Genomic DNA, 13,405 nt, shown 5'->3' with positions numbered 1-13,405 from the left:
ACAATAATAGGTCAAGATCAAATAACAAAATTTTAGATAACATTTTAAGGCCAAAAATTTAAAGATGTACTCTTTTTAACTACATAGATAAATTTAATATACATAGATGTCATTATCTTTGATTGGGAAGTTCCTGGATCTATGATAGAAACATGATGATCACACAAGCTGTCTATTAAGTGGGACCCATGGATTGTTAGTGTGATTGTCTATAAACGTTGAGTTAGGGTGGGCACGATTAAATAGATTTGAACATCCGGAGGAAAATCTTCATAATCTATCTAACCGAACTGTTAATTATTTTTAAGAACTTTACTTTTGGAGAAATTGAATTAGACTTAAATATTTGGAGGAAAATTTTCATAATTGAATTGAATCGTCAAATTTTTTTATTTTTTTTAAGAGAAAAATATCTTACATTTAAGTAGAAACATTCAATCGATTACAAGGTAAAAGAAATAAAGGAAAATCTTCTATCAAGATTTGAGGAGATGAGAGACTACACCCCCATCGAGCTAACTCATGTGCATCAAGATTAGACTCTCTATGTTCGAATTCAAAGACACAACGAGAAAATAGTAGTGCCTCCACCTGAATTATCTTCGCAATTGAGTCAGTATAGCTCCGATCCTGAACCGAGCCAATAGCTTCTATAGCCAACTTGCAGTCCGATGCAACAATCAGAGAAGAGAAACCGCATTGCCAGGCCGTAGACAAAGCGTTCAAAATTGCGAGACTCTCGCCACGAATCCCTCCGCACACACACGCCCCTCCATACGGAACGCTGCGTCGCAATTTAGCTTTATACAACCCGCCGGCGGAGGAGCCCAGACAGCCCCCAGCCCCGATAACTTCACACCAGCGTTCCGCACAACCGCAATCCCTACAATCGCCGCCTTCGCTGAAGACAAGAAGACCGAATCGGGCAACGATTAAGACCCATGTTTCATTCTATTAAAATCAAACCAGATCATCCACAGGAAACTACAAAAAATTCAAAATTCATACCGGGAGAGAATGTTTTTAATATTCACGAACCAGTCTATGCAGCTTCTTCCCTCAATCTGATATACTTTCACTGCAAATTCAGCCACTTTCCATCTCTTCTTAGAGACAAAGCATTCTTTAGCAATATGGAGCAACGATCCATCCGGAAAACCACATAAGCAGCAACAGCTATCCACGGCAATATGTCTCGCCTTTAAATTCGCCGGACAAGGTAGAGAGTTATGACAGAAAGACCAGAGAAAGTGAATGATCTTCGGGGGTAAGAACAGATTCTACAACTGCTTCCAATTGGGATTCGGTCCCACCGAAGAACCCGAAGCATTATGCAAAACACCATTGAGATCAAGAGCCGCTCTATATCCGACCTTCACCTCATAGGTTCCAACACGAGACTCCATCCAAAACAACTTATCAGCACCCCCTGCCCTACTACGTGGGATTCTAGCAATTTTCTCCGCAACCTCCTTATGAAAGAGGTGATTAATAATTCCCAAATCCCACTCACCCAAAGACGGATCAATAAGACAAGATACTCGATCAGAGGGGAGTTCATATTTTGAACAGAGCGGACGCGAACAGGGAAGATCGGGACCCAGTGATCCACCATGTTCCGAATGTCTGACCCATTACCCACCCTCCACATACCACTACCAACAATTATCTTCCTCACCCTGAGCATACATCTCCAAACATAGTTGTCCCTAGCACTGCCACCCACCTCAAAAATATTATCATTTTTCAAATATTTACAAGAATATACTCTAGAGCATAATGATGAGGGTCGATCAATAATCCTCTAACTTGTTTAGCTAGGAGGGCTTCATTAAAAGATTGGATGTGGCGAAAGCCAAGCCCCTCTAGCTCCTTAGATGGACACAACCGGTCCCACCTATGCCAATGAATAGCCCGTTTGGCGCCCATACTTCTCCACCAGAAAGACGCCATCAATGCTTGAAATTCGTCGCACATAGTCTTCAGAATAAGGAAGCAACTCATGACATATTGTGGAACCGCTTGAGCTACTGCCTTGATAAGCACCTCTTTCCCGGCCCGCGAGAGAAATTTCTCACTCCAACCATCAATGCGTTTGAGCAATCGATCTCGAAGAATACCAAAAACCGCCTTCTTCGATCTCCCGATCAAAGTAGGGAGCCCAAGATAGCATGGTAACGCATCCACCTCCTTAACCCCAAGCAATCCTTTGATATCCGCTTTAATTTCCTCCCCAAGCTTGGAACTGAAGCTAATTTCTGATTTGTCGAAGTTCACGCATTGCCCCGATGCCCGCTCATATTCAGACAAAATCTGCTTGACCATTAAGCATTCAGCCTGGGAAGCCTTGAAAAATAGAAGAGAATAATCCGCGAAGAATAAATGAGAAATTATTGGTCCCCTATCAGCAATCTCAAAACCATGTAACTTCCTGTCAACCTCAGCCTTCCTAATCAAGCTTGACAATGCTTCCACACACACAAGAAACAAATAGGGTGAGATTGGATCTCCCTGACGGAGACCACAACTTGGTTTCAGAAAACCTTTGGGCACCCCATTTATAAGGAATGAAAAGGAAGTCGAGGAAATACATTTCATCACAAGATTAGCAAAGACCGCAGGAAAACCCATTGTCCTCAAAATAATCTCCACAAAGGACCATTCAATTCTGTCATATGCCTTACTCATGTCCAGCTTTAAAGAACAGAACCCTTTTTTCCTTCCCTGACACTTGGTTTTCATACTATGGAACACCTCAAAAGCAACAAGGGCATTATCATGGATCATACGACCCAGAACAAAAGCACATTGAGTCTGAGTAATAACAGAATTCAGCACATTTTTCATCCGATTTGGCCACAACTTTAGATACCAATTTATATACCACATTACATAAACTAATCGACCGCAAGTCTTTCATAGAACAAGGGGAATTAACTTTAGGCACCAGAGTCACAAAAGTATGATTAAGCTCATCAGGGAAGCACTTACCTTGGAGAATAGATAGAACCAGCTCCATAACGTCCGATCCGACGATATCACAGTAGGAAGAGAAGAATAGTATAGGCATACCATCCGGACCGGGAGCCTTGAGAGGATGCATCTGATCAAGAGCAACCCGTATTTCCTCCTTCGTATACGGACAAGCTAAAGCCTCAGCTTCATCACTGGAGATACGAGGATCAATAGCCGCAAGAAGCTCCTGAGAGCACACAGGATCAGATGAGGTGAACAAATCTTTATAATAGTTAATCACTATATTTTGAATATCATCCTCTGATTCACACCACTTCAGCCGACTCATCTTTTAGCCTCTTAATACAATTCACTTTTCGCCTCGCACTGGCTTTACCATGGAAGAACTTAGAGTTTTTATCCCCATCTTTAAGCCACAAAACTCGAGAGCGTTGCTGCCACATTTCCTCATCTTTCTCCTGCAAGCGTGCAATATCTTTGGAGAGCTTATCAATCTCATTTTCCTCGCTACTACTCAAAACCCGACGGTTCTGCAGGGATGAAAGCCGTTCCGATAGCTCTTTCAATTACCGCCCTACACATCCCACCGCCTCTTTGCTCTAAGCTTTTAATCTGTCCGTACAGATATCAATACCACTCCTAACAGACCACTGCCCCCTGCACTTCCCTTCCCGCCAAGCATTCTCAATAACAGGATGACAGCCCGCCTCCTTAACCCAGAATGACTCAAACCTGAATGGTTTACATCCGTTACGATGCGTCCCAGACATATCAAGAATGATCGGGATGTGATCAAAACTGAACCTCGCTAAATGGGAGATAAAAGCCCCAGGGAACATGATATCCCACTCCATCGTTCGAACAAACCGGCCCAAACGCTCTCTAATCGCACCCCCCACGTCTTCCATTTGACCACGTGAATTCAGCCCCTTTATACCCCAAGTCAAAAAGATCACAGTCATTGAGGCAGGTACGAAAAGCATTTTGTAATCTGAAATTCGATTCTCTACCTCCACACTTCTCAAAGGAAAATAATGTTTCATTAAAATCCCCAAAACAGATCCAAGGGAGATCCTCCCTTTCACAGAGGTCCCGTATCAGACACCAAGTCTTAAATTTGTTTAAAGTTTCCGGCCATCCATAGATTCCACTTCCTCTCCAAAGTAACTTACCATTTCCATCCCCAATACCAAAGTGAATACAATGATAAGAGAATCCCAGAACCTCAACCTTCATTCCTTTCTCCCATAATAGGATAAGCCCCCCCGGATCTACCCACTGCATCCACCACAATTAGATTATAGCCACCAAACCGACGCCTCAACCCCTCAGCTTCCTTTTTATCCACCAACTGAGCCAGTGCACGAACCGTTCGAGGGTTGCCCAGACCCTGAACGTTCCAGCTCAAGATTTTCATTGGGATTGGCGGGGCTGCTGAGCAACCTCTGTCGGACATATCTTTGCCCCCATTTGGGACCCATTATAAACCTTCTTAAGCAATCCACCATCCTGGACTTCTTCCATCTCCCCATCGGATATAATCCCCTCTCCAATCTTCCTCTTCGCTCGACCCCCCGAGCCCTAAGACTTCGAATTTGAACCTTCTTCATTGTTATTTGCCTCCCTGGCTCTCTGCTTCAGTCTTCTCCTTTTCTGCTCTTGAGATCTGGACTTAATAGGGGCCTTACATTTATTCTGGCTTCCCATGGGAAAAGTTGGAATCTCACTAGCACATTATCCCCAATAAATGAGACAAGAATGGGGCTGCCGGTCCCACTAATGAGCTAACTCTTTTCCCAAAACTAGGAGATATGCTTGAGTTATTTTTAGGAGTTGAACACCCCCTTATCGGCCCCACCTGCTTAATCACCGTCCCAGGAAGAGGTCCCAGGAACAACATCTCTGCTGATTTCAGAAATCATACCTTCTTTTCCTTTCACACCCACTTTTGCCAGAGCATTATTCAATACTTTCACAACATCAGAATCCACCTCTTTCCCCTGTCCCCCTTCCTTCTTCCCCACCCCTTTCATCAGAACAATAGCAGCCATAGGCTGTTCCTCCACACCCCCACTACTCTCAGCCTCTTTAAATGAGCCCCCTGCTATATTCAATTTTCTGCACGCTTGGGGCTTCTCCCCTTGATTTTCAACAACCACTCTGCATGAAGATACATCCATCTTTGCAGACCGGAACCTTATAGGAGTAGCCCTAAGGTGTTGACCATACAACCACTCAACTTCATCGAAATCTTCTGGAATGTCATCACATTCATCAAGAACATGCCCAATTTTTCCACACCAATAACAAAAATTGGGAATGCGTTCGTATTTGAACGACACCCAACATGTAACCCCCTTGCTGTTCCTGACCTTCACTCCTCGCATAATGGGTTTGGAGATATCCACCCGAACCCTTGCACGGACATAGCTACACCAAGACCCGATACCCTCAATCTCCACTTCACACACCAACCCAGCCCTAGCAGCCACTGCTTTAATTATTGTTTCATCTCTTTCATTGAAAGGAAGGTCCCTTATATGTATCCAGAAATCACAATGACTCAGCACCACCTCAATAGGTTGTTCATCCCCAGTCATATCCTGCAAAATAACAAGCTGACATTCGAAATGCCAAGGACCCTCCCGTATAACTCGCAGCTTATCCCTCTTAGAATCGAACTCGCATTGCAACAAATTATGCGCTATCTCCTTCAGTTCGAAATTCCGAACACGCCATCCCACAACAAATGCCTGGGTCATGTCGTGCAGATTCATCGGTTTGCAGGAGATGACTCTCCCAATTACCGTAGGTCGTCGCACCATTTTTCCATCCCTGTTCGTTTCCGCCCCCAAATCTAGAATATCCTCCTCTGGATCGACTAACTTAATCTTATCCATCATACTTTCCAATTGCGTACACATCGCAACAAGAATCACAAGAGCTGGAAGAAACAATAGCAAGCAAGAAAAGAAGAGAATAGAGTAAAATAAAGACCACTAGGGCAGAGAAACCTACCTCACATCCGTAAAACCAGCCGCCGTAAGGAAGCAGAGAACCACACAGCCGAAAACCAGCCGTCGGAAGGGAACAGACCATGCAAGGGCAAAATATTTTGGTACCTACTTACTAAGCACTAGTTCAATTAACCGTCAAATTTTTTTAAGAACTGAACTGGTAACTTATTTTAAAAATCCGAATGGAATTTTATTCAGAACTGAATTAAACTATGAACCTAACCAATTAACTTGAATTTTATTCATTTGTTCCCTGAACTTGTTTAAAAAGTTTGATTGGTCCTATAAATTTTCTAAGTGTCTCGATAGCCTCCTCAACTTGCATAAAATGTTAGCCCCCTGAACTTGCATAAAATGTAATCAATTGATTATTCGATTGTAAAAAAGTAGACTTAATAGGCACCCAATCCCCTAAACTTGTAACTTTTTTTCATCTGGCCCCCTCAACTTATGGGACAACCTCTCAACCCCCTCAACTCTCCAAAAACATCACATACAGCCCCTTACACCTCTATGTTCGGTCAAAATATTGACCCGTGTAGAAAACGCGCTTGACTGTTGACCACACCAATGCCATGTGTCATTTTTTTTATTAAATTTTTCCATTGAGACCCCTGCTCGGCGAGCAAGCTCATTTGTGCTCGACGAGCAACTACCAGAGATGGATTTCGATCAGAATTCTTATGCCATAATGGAAAATTTTAATAAAAAAGTGACACGTGACATTGGTGTGGTCAACAGTCAAGCACGTTTTCTACACGGGTCAATATTTTGACCGAACATAGGGGGTGTAAGGGGTTGTATGTGATGTTTTTGGAGAGTTGAGGGGGTTGAGAGGTTTTCCCCTAAGTTGAAGGGGCTAGGTGAAAAAAAGTTACAAGTTTAGGGGGCTGGGTGCCTATTAAGCCAAAAAAGTAAGTTAAATATTGAAGATGTATTCCGCGCATCTTAGAATGTTATTACATAATTAAAAAATAGATTAAAAATGAAGTTATTACTTGCTCAACTATAAAACTTGTCTTCTCTAATATTAGAACCACATACCCCGATCTTGGTCGTTTTACTTTTTTTAAGATGCATGTAATAACTCTTCCATATTTCACTTACTTTTTTGTTGATTATATTTTACGCAAGTTGAGGGGGCTAATTTAATATTTTATGTAAGTTGAGAGGGCTATTGAGACACTTTAAAAGTTTAGAGGACCAATCAAACTTTTCAGACAAGTTCAGAGGGCAAAAGCTAATAAAATATAAATAAGTATATATATATTATTTATATTATAGTTAATTTTTAAATTATATAATTCTATTAGTAATAAATAAATAAATATAACATCATGTATAATCTCTTTAAAAATATAATATGATCCGAAAAACTTGAGTTTGAATTTTGATTATGACAATTTTCACTTTTGACGTAAATTAATTCATTAATTTAAAATTGATTTCAAAATTCGAAATTAACTTATTTTTTACTTTGAGATGAAAAGGGAACATCAGGAAAGTACTGATATTCCTTTTTGAAAGTCTACTCAGGATGTCATATTTTCGGTTAAAAATTGTTATTCTTCCTTGAGATAACAGCAGATTTCAGTCATATGATCTAGTTTTATTTGTACGACATATATTCCTCCATCTCGATCCACTATGATATGGAGGCTTCTTCATTGCGGTCTCCCAACTCAGGATCGTCTTATATTTCGTGGTATTCAAGTGGTTTTGAGATGTAGTATTTACTTTGCTGCCTTTGAAACATTGGATCACGTGTTTGTCACATGTGTTTTTGCTTCGATTCTTTAGCATGCAATTTCAAGTTTTTTTGGATGAAATATACGCACAAATGATATTCATGTTTCTAGAGAGCTCCTCATTGATCGCAAGCATGCTTCAGCTCCAACTATCTTAGAGGTTCATTGGAAACGCCCTCCAACACCTTGGCTAAAAATAAACACTGATAGTTCATCTTTTGGCACCCCTGAACTCGCAGGAGCTGGAGGTATTTACTGCAATAGTAGAAGTATACCAGTTCGCTCATTTTCTTTTTCCATTTCATCTGCTTTTGCATATGAGGCAGAACTTATAGGAACTATGTTTGCAATTGAGCATGCTTGGGATCGTGGGTGGTTCAAACTATGGTTGGAAGTCGATTGTATGTATGTCGTTAACCTCTTTATGTACAATAAGCTTCCTGGCATTTAAGGCCTAGATGGAAGAAATGCAAATCATTATGCTCTGGGTTGCAGTTAGTGGCGACTCATATTTTTCGCGAAGGTAATAAAGCAAAATAAAAGCTAACGAAACCAAAACTGAATAACATCATTACAATCATTAGAAATTTCATGCTTGCAAAATGACGGAGCTGAGTCCCACAATTGCAGAGTAGTAGTAGTGACACCATAACGGGTAAGACAATCAGCAACTGGTATGGTTTTGAATATTGTATGAACAATTTTTTTTGTTCTGGACCAGGCGATGGGATTCTCCTCCACCTGCCTCCATCTTCTAATAAAAAAAATTATAAATTTTACATGAAATATTTTTCAATATTTTTCGTTGATTTTTCTTGATAATAATAATGTAAAATACAAACCTATTTTTAAAGTAAAATACTCCTTTAACAACTAAGAATACTCTTTTCTAATTACAAGGATTCCCATAATTTTAATTATCAATACATAAAATTCCAATTTCAAATATTTTTATGGAAAACAATAAACCAGGCAAAAATTCTTAAACAATGGAAATAAAAAAATAACAAAACTTGTACATGGAAATAATATTGAAGTTGTGATAAAAAAGATCAAAACACTTATTATTGAAGTTGTGATAAAAAAGATCAAAACACTTAGTATTTTCTGTTGTAGCTTTGTAATTTTAGATTTATATATCTTTTAAAATAAGAATTCCTCTTTTATTTATCAACATTATAAATAATTAATTTTTACTAATGCATATTTCTTTTTCAATGAAGGGAAACATGTCTCCTAGAAAAAACAATTACCATTAGTGATGGTTTGATAAGAAATGTTGGAGTCTACTTGTAAGCCGCCAAAACCCGCATCATCAACATCAATAGCAATTTGGGGATAAATGTGATTCTCTTCATAGCACTGGTTTTAGATCCAAGCAATGGCGGAACCAGGATCCCGGATGATCTGGGGCTTAAATATATCAGTAAAAAAATTTCAAAACGTAAAAAAAAATCGAAATTAACTGTGCGGTTGACGGTAAATTTTCAAAGTCCAGCCCATGAGGGCTCGGGAAAATTATTTTAGCCTCCAACGTATTAAAACTGTAAAAATGTTATCATTTTTTTAGAAACTAGCATTAAACTAATAGAAAATTAAACATGTTTACTTTTTTTAATATAATAAAAATGAATATTAAATATGTCTATTTTTTTAATGGTAAAGACATAATAAAAATGAATTCAAAAGTGTTATTTTTTTTAATCAATTCAAAAGTGTTATCAAAATAAAAATAAAGAGTCCATTTAAATTAATTAATAATGGTAACATGTTTTTATAATTATTGAAAAATAAAATAAAAATAAATAAAAACTTTTTTGAAAAAATGAGGTTGAAGGAAGTCGACATAGGACTTCTAAAATAGAAATAAGCATCTTTAACCATCTCATCTACCTTTAAACATTGAAATAATACTACATAGAGTCAATATATAATTCTCTCTAAAATATTACCAGACACCGTTATTCAAAAAATAAAATTTCTCAATTCTCCGGTCGTCTGCCGGGGCTCGAGCCCCCTAACCCCCTTGGTTCCGCCCCTGGATCCAAGACATGAGATGAAATGTGTAAGGGCTAAATACATTGATTTTTATGGTGAGGATGATGCAAATGAATTGGAAAATTCACAAGGATTATCAAAGACTTGGTAGATGAACACAAATCGTCAAATGAATCTCCAAATAAATTTTTTTGGTGAACAATCTTCAAATTAGTGCCATGGAAATGGTGGAGGGGATGATGATACAGATGACTACTTTTTGCAAGTTTAAAATGAAAATGCAACAAATGAAGAGGATTTGGAGAAGTATTTATAGGAGTTACCGGAACGGTTTAATAGGCATCCAACTCCCTAAACTTGTAACTTTTTTTCACCTGGCCTCCTAAACTTAGGGGACAACCTCTCAACCCCCTCAACTCTCCAAAAACATCACATACAACCCCTATGTTTGGTCAAAATATTGACCCGTATAGAAAACGCGCTTGACTGTTGACCACACCAATGCCACGTGTCATTTTTTAATTAAATTTTTCCATTGAGACCCCTGCTCAGCGAGCAAGCCCATTTGTGCTCGGCGAGCAACTACCAGAGATGGATTTCGATCAGAATTCTTATGCCAGAATGAAAAATTTTAATAAAAAAGTGACACGTGACATTGGTGTGGTTAACAGTCAAGCACGTTTTCTACACGGGTCAATATTTGACCGAACATAGGGGTGTAAGGGGCTGTATGTGATGTTTTTGGAGAGTTGAGGGGGTTGAGAGGTTGGCCCCTAAGTTGAGGAGGCCAGGTGAAAAAAGTTACAAGTTTAGGGGGTTGGGTGCCTATTAAGCCTTACTGAAACAGTATGTAGTTGATTTTGATCCTTTAGCATGGGGAAGATTAACTCTATAAGATACCATTTTGTGTCTAAAGTTGCAAAGGATGTTTTAGCAAGTCAATGCTCAACTGTGTCTTCTGAATCAACATTTATCACAAGTTATAGAACTTTAGATAAATGTAGGAGCTCTTTAACTCACACTATTGTTGAAGTTATAATTTGTTGTCAAGATTGGTTAAGAATTTCAAGTCTTGCGATTCAATCCGAATAAGAACTTAAAGACCTTGAAACTCTTGAAATTGGTAATACTTTATCTAAGAGTCATATGTAATTACATGCCTTTATCTAATGAGGGCAACGCATTAATTTCCACCGCACTCGTGTCTCATATTTTCTAAAAATGCTGTTTGCCGTGTCCGCATCCGAGTTGGTGCTTCATAGGTTATGAACCAAGTATCTTAATTTATGCACCCACTGATTAATGCGCATTGGGATGAAGTAAATTGAATTTTATGTGATATTTATAGAGCACTATGTTGTATGGACTGTCTTTGGTTAGGGGGGGGGGGGGGGAGATTAGACAATTGCATTACTTTTCAAATAGAGATTGGGGCATTGATCGAGATGATAGAAAGTCTACAACCGAATACGCAGTGTGTTTGGGTAGTGATCTTATTTCTTGGCCTTCACTATGTCATTTTCCCTTTCACATGATACAAGATACATGACAGACATTTGTTTTCGTGTCGTTTGATATTTTTTCGCGACAGTATTTTAAAATTCTGTCATCTGAAGGCTTAATTAAAAACGCGCTCGATTCTCATATGACGGTACGATTATAGTCTTCTGTCATCGCAAAGAAACGCGATTTTGACACTTAACCATCAGATGACACTTATTAAATTGAAATGTCATTGTTGCGACTAAACAAAAATCTAAAATTTTCTAACTTTCGCGGGCGGAGCAAAAAGTATAAAAAATTGAATGCGCGCCCAAAACTCCAAATATACGATTTTACCCCTTTTCTCTTTTCTCTCTTTAGGTTGTTCTCTCCTCTTTCATTCTTCATTGTCTCTCTGAGAAAACCTAAAAATATCGTAAACCTCATTCGTCTTCCATCTCTCCTCTCTATCAATTTCTTCAGGCTATGGGTTTATGTTCGACGTGACCATGGTACCAGCTAGTGAAGGCAGTTCGAGCATCACCAGACCTTCTTCTTCTGCCAAGAAACCTAAGCGATCTGAAATCAAAAAGTGGAACTCTTTGGGCCTGAGGTTTGTTCCTAGACCTCTCACTATGCCATTTTCCCTTTCACATGACACAAGATACATGACAGACATTTGTTTTCGTGTCGTCTGAATATTTTTCGTGACAATTATTTAACTATATGTCATCTGAAAGCGAAATAAAAAATGCGCTCGATTCTCAGATGACATTACGATTACATAATCCTGTCATCCAAAGAAAACGCGCGTTTTCATTAAATTTCACTTACTCAACAGATGACACTTCTAATAAATGAATGTCATTGTTTGCCGAAAACAAAAAAGCAGCAAATGAAATTTCACTTACGCGGCCAATCCCTAAATTTTAGGCGCTCTTGTTTGACTGAAATTTCAGCTGATATATAAACCCTCTCTCTAATCCCAAACCCCAGTTTAGGTTACGCAAGAGCTTCATCCCTCTCATCCCTCTCTATCTCCATGGCTAATTTGAATATGCAATCACTGGGTGAGCTATAAACACGGTACTGGTAAGTATCTATTGATTTTCATTGTTCCTTACTCTCTCTTTTCCTCATCCGATTTACTTTTGTGTATGTCGATTTCAGCAGCTGGAATAAGGATCTATTGATTTTCGGAGCTATGATTTAAAGGGTTAGATCTCTCGCTTAGATATTGATTTTATTGTGTTCATTGTTAGATTCACCGCTGAAATTCTTGGGTCATTATCTTTTTTAACCTAGGGCAATACAGTGCCGGTTGCTGAAGATGTTCTGATTTCTTTTTATTTGAACATAATATTTGCAGGGATAGTAAGAATGCTACATGCGAAGGCTGACTGAAGAGATTGTCAATCAGTTCTTGCGTTTAGCATATGAGAAGATTTCTTTAACTTATTGAGTATAGATTGTTGTTATGTTGGTTTGAACTAATTGGTTGCATGTATGATGTTGTTGTGGGTGGTGCTGCTGAGATAGGTTTGCAATATATCTTCCACTTGGATTGTTATCTGAATGAGTATGTGTATGTATATGAACATAAAACTCATTGATTTAGGAAACTAGCATGATTTTGAGTATACATATATATATATTGTTATGTGGGTTTGAACTGAACGATTACATATATGTATGATGTTGTGGGTGATGATGAAATGATTGGTATGAACTGATTGGTTAGATATAACTGATTAGGCATACTCTAAAGCTTTGAATGTTCATTGTGATTGGCAATACTCTTACACCTATGAGTTATACTGATAGAAGTGATTGAGTATGTGTATGTGTATGTGTATGTGTATGAAACATATTTATGTTTGATGTTCTGTTGATGTTTATGTTTGAGGTTCTGTATGAGTATGTGTACGATTGTTCATTTGGGCATGTAGCTTATTAATCACGCATCAAGTATTAGAGGAACATTGTAAAAGGGTCATTGAGCATGTATGAAGCATGTATTAAAGGGTAAATTTAGGCTAATTGCATGTACTGATATGGTTTGCAAATGATAAGATATCACCATTCTCTTTTTTATTTGAACATGACCTATGATGATAAGTAAGGAATAAGTTGTATGCTTGTTATATTATGTTCACTTGAATATACATGTCTGCTTGAATAAGT

Source organism: Euphorbia lathyris, chromosome 1, assembly GCF_963576675.1.
Source record: "Euphorbia lathyris chromosome 1, ddEupLath1.1, whole genome shotgun sequence".
In the NCBI taxonomy this organism is placed as follows: Eukaryota; Viridiplantae; Streptophyta; class Magnoliopsida; order Malpighiales; family Euphorbiaceae; genus Euphorbia; species Euphorbia lathyris.
The sequence above is the reverse complement of the archived record's forward strand: the minus strand, read 5'-3'. Positions refer to the sequence as shown.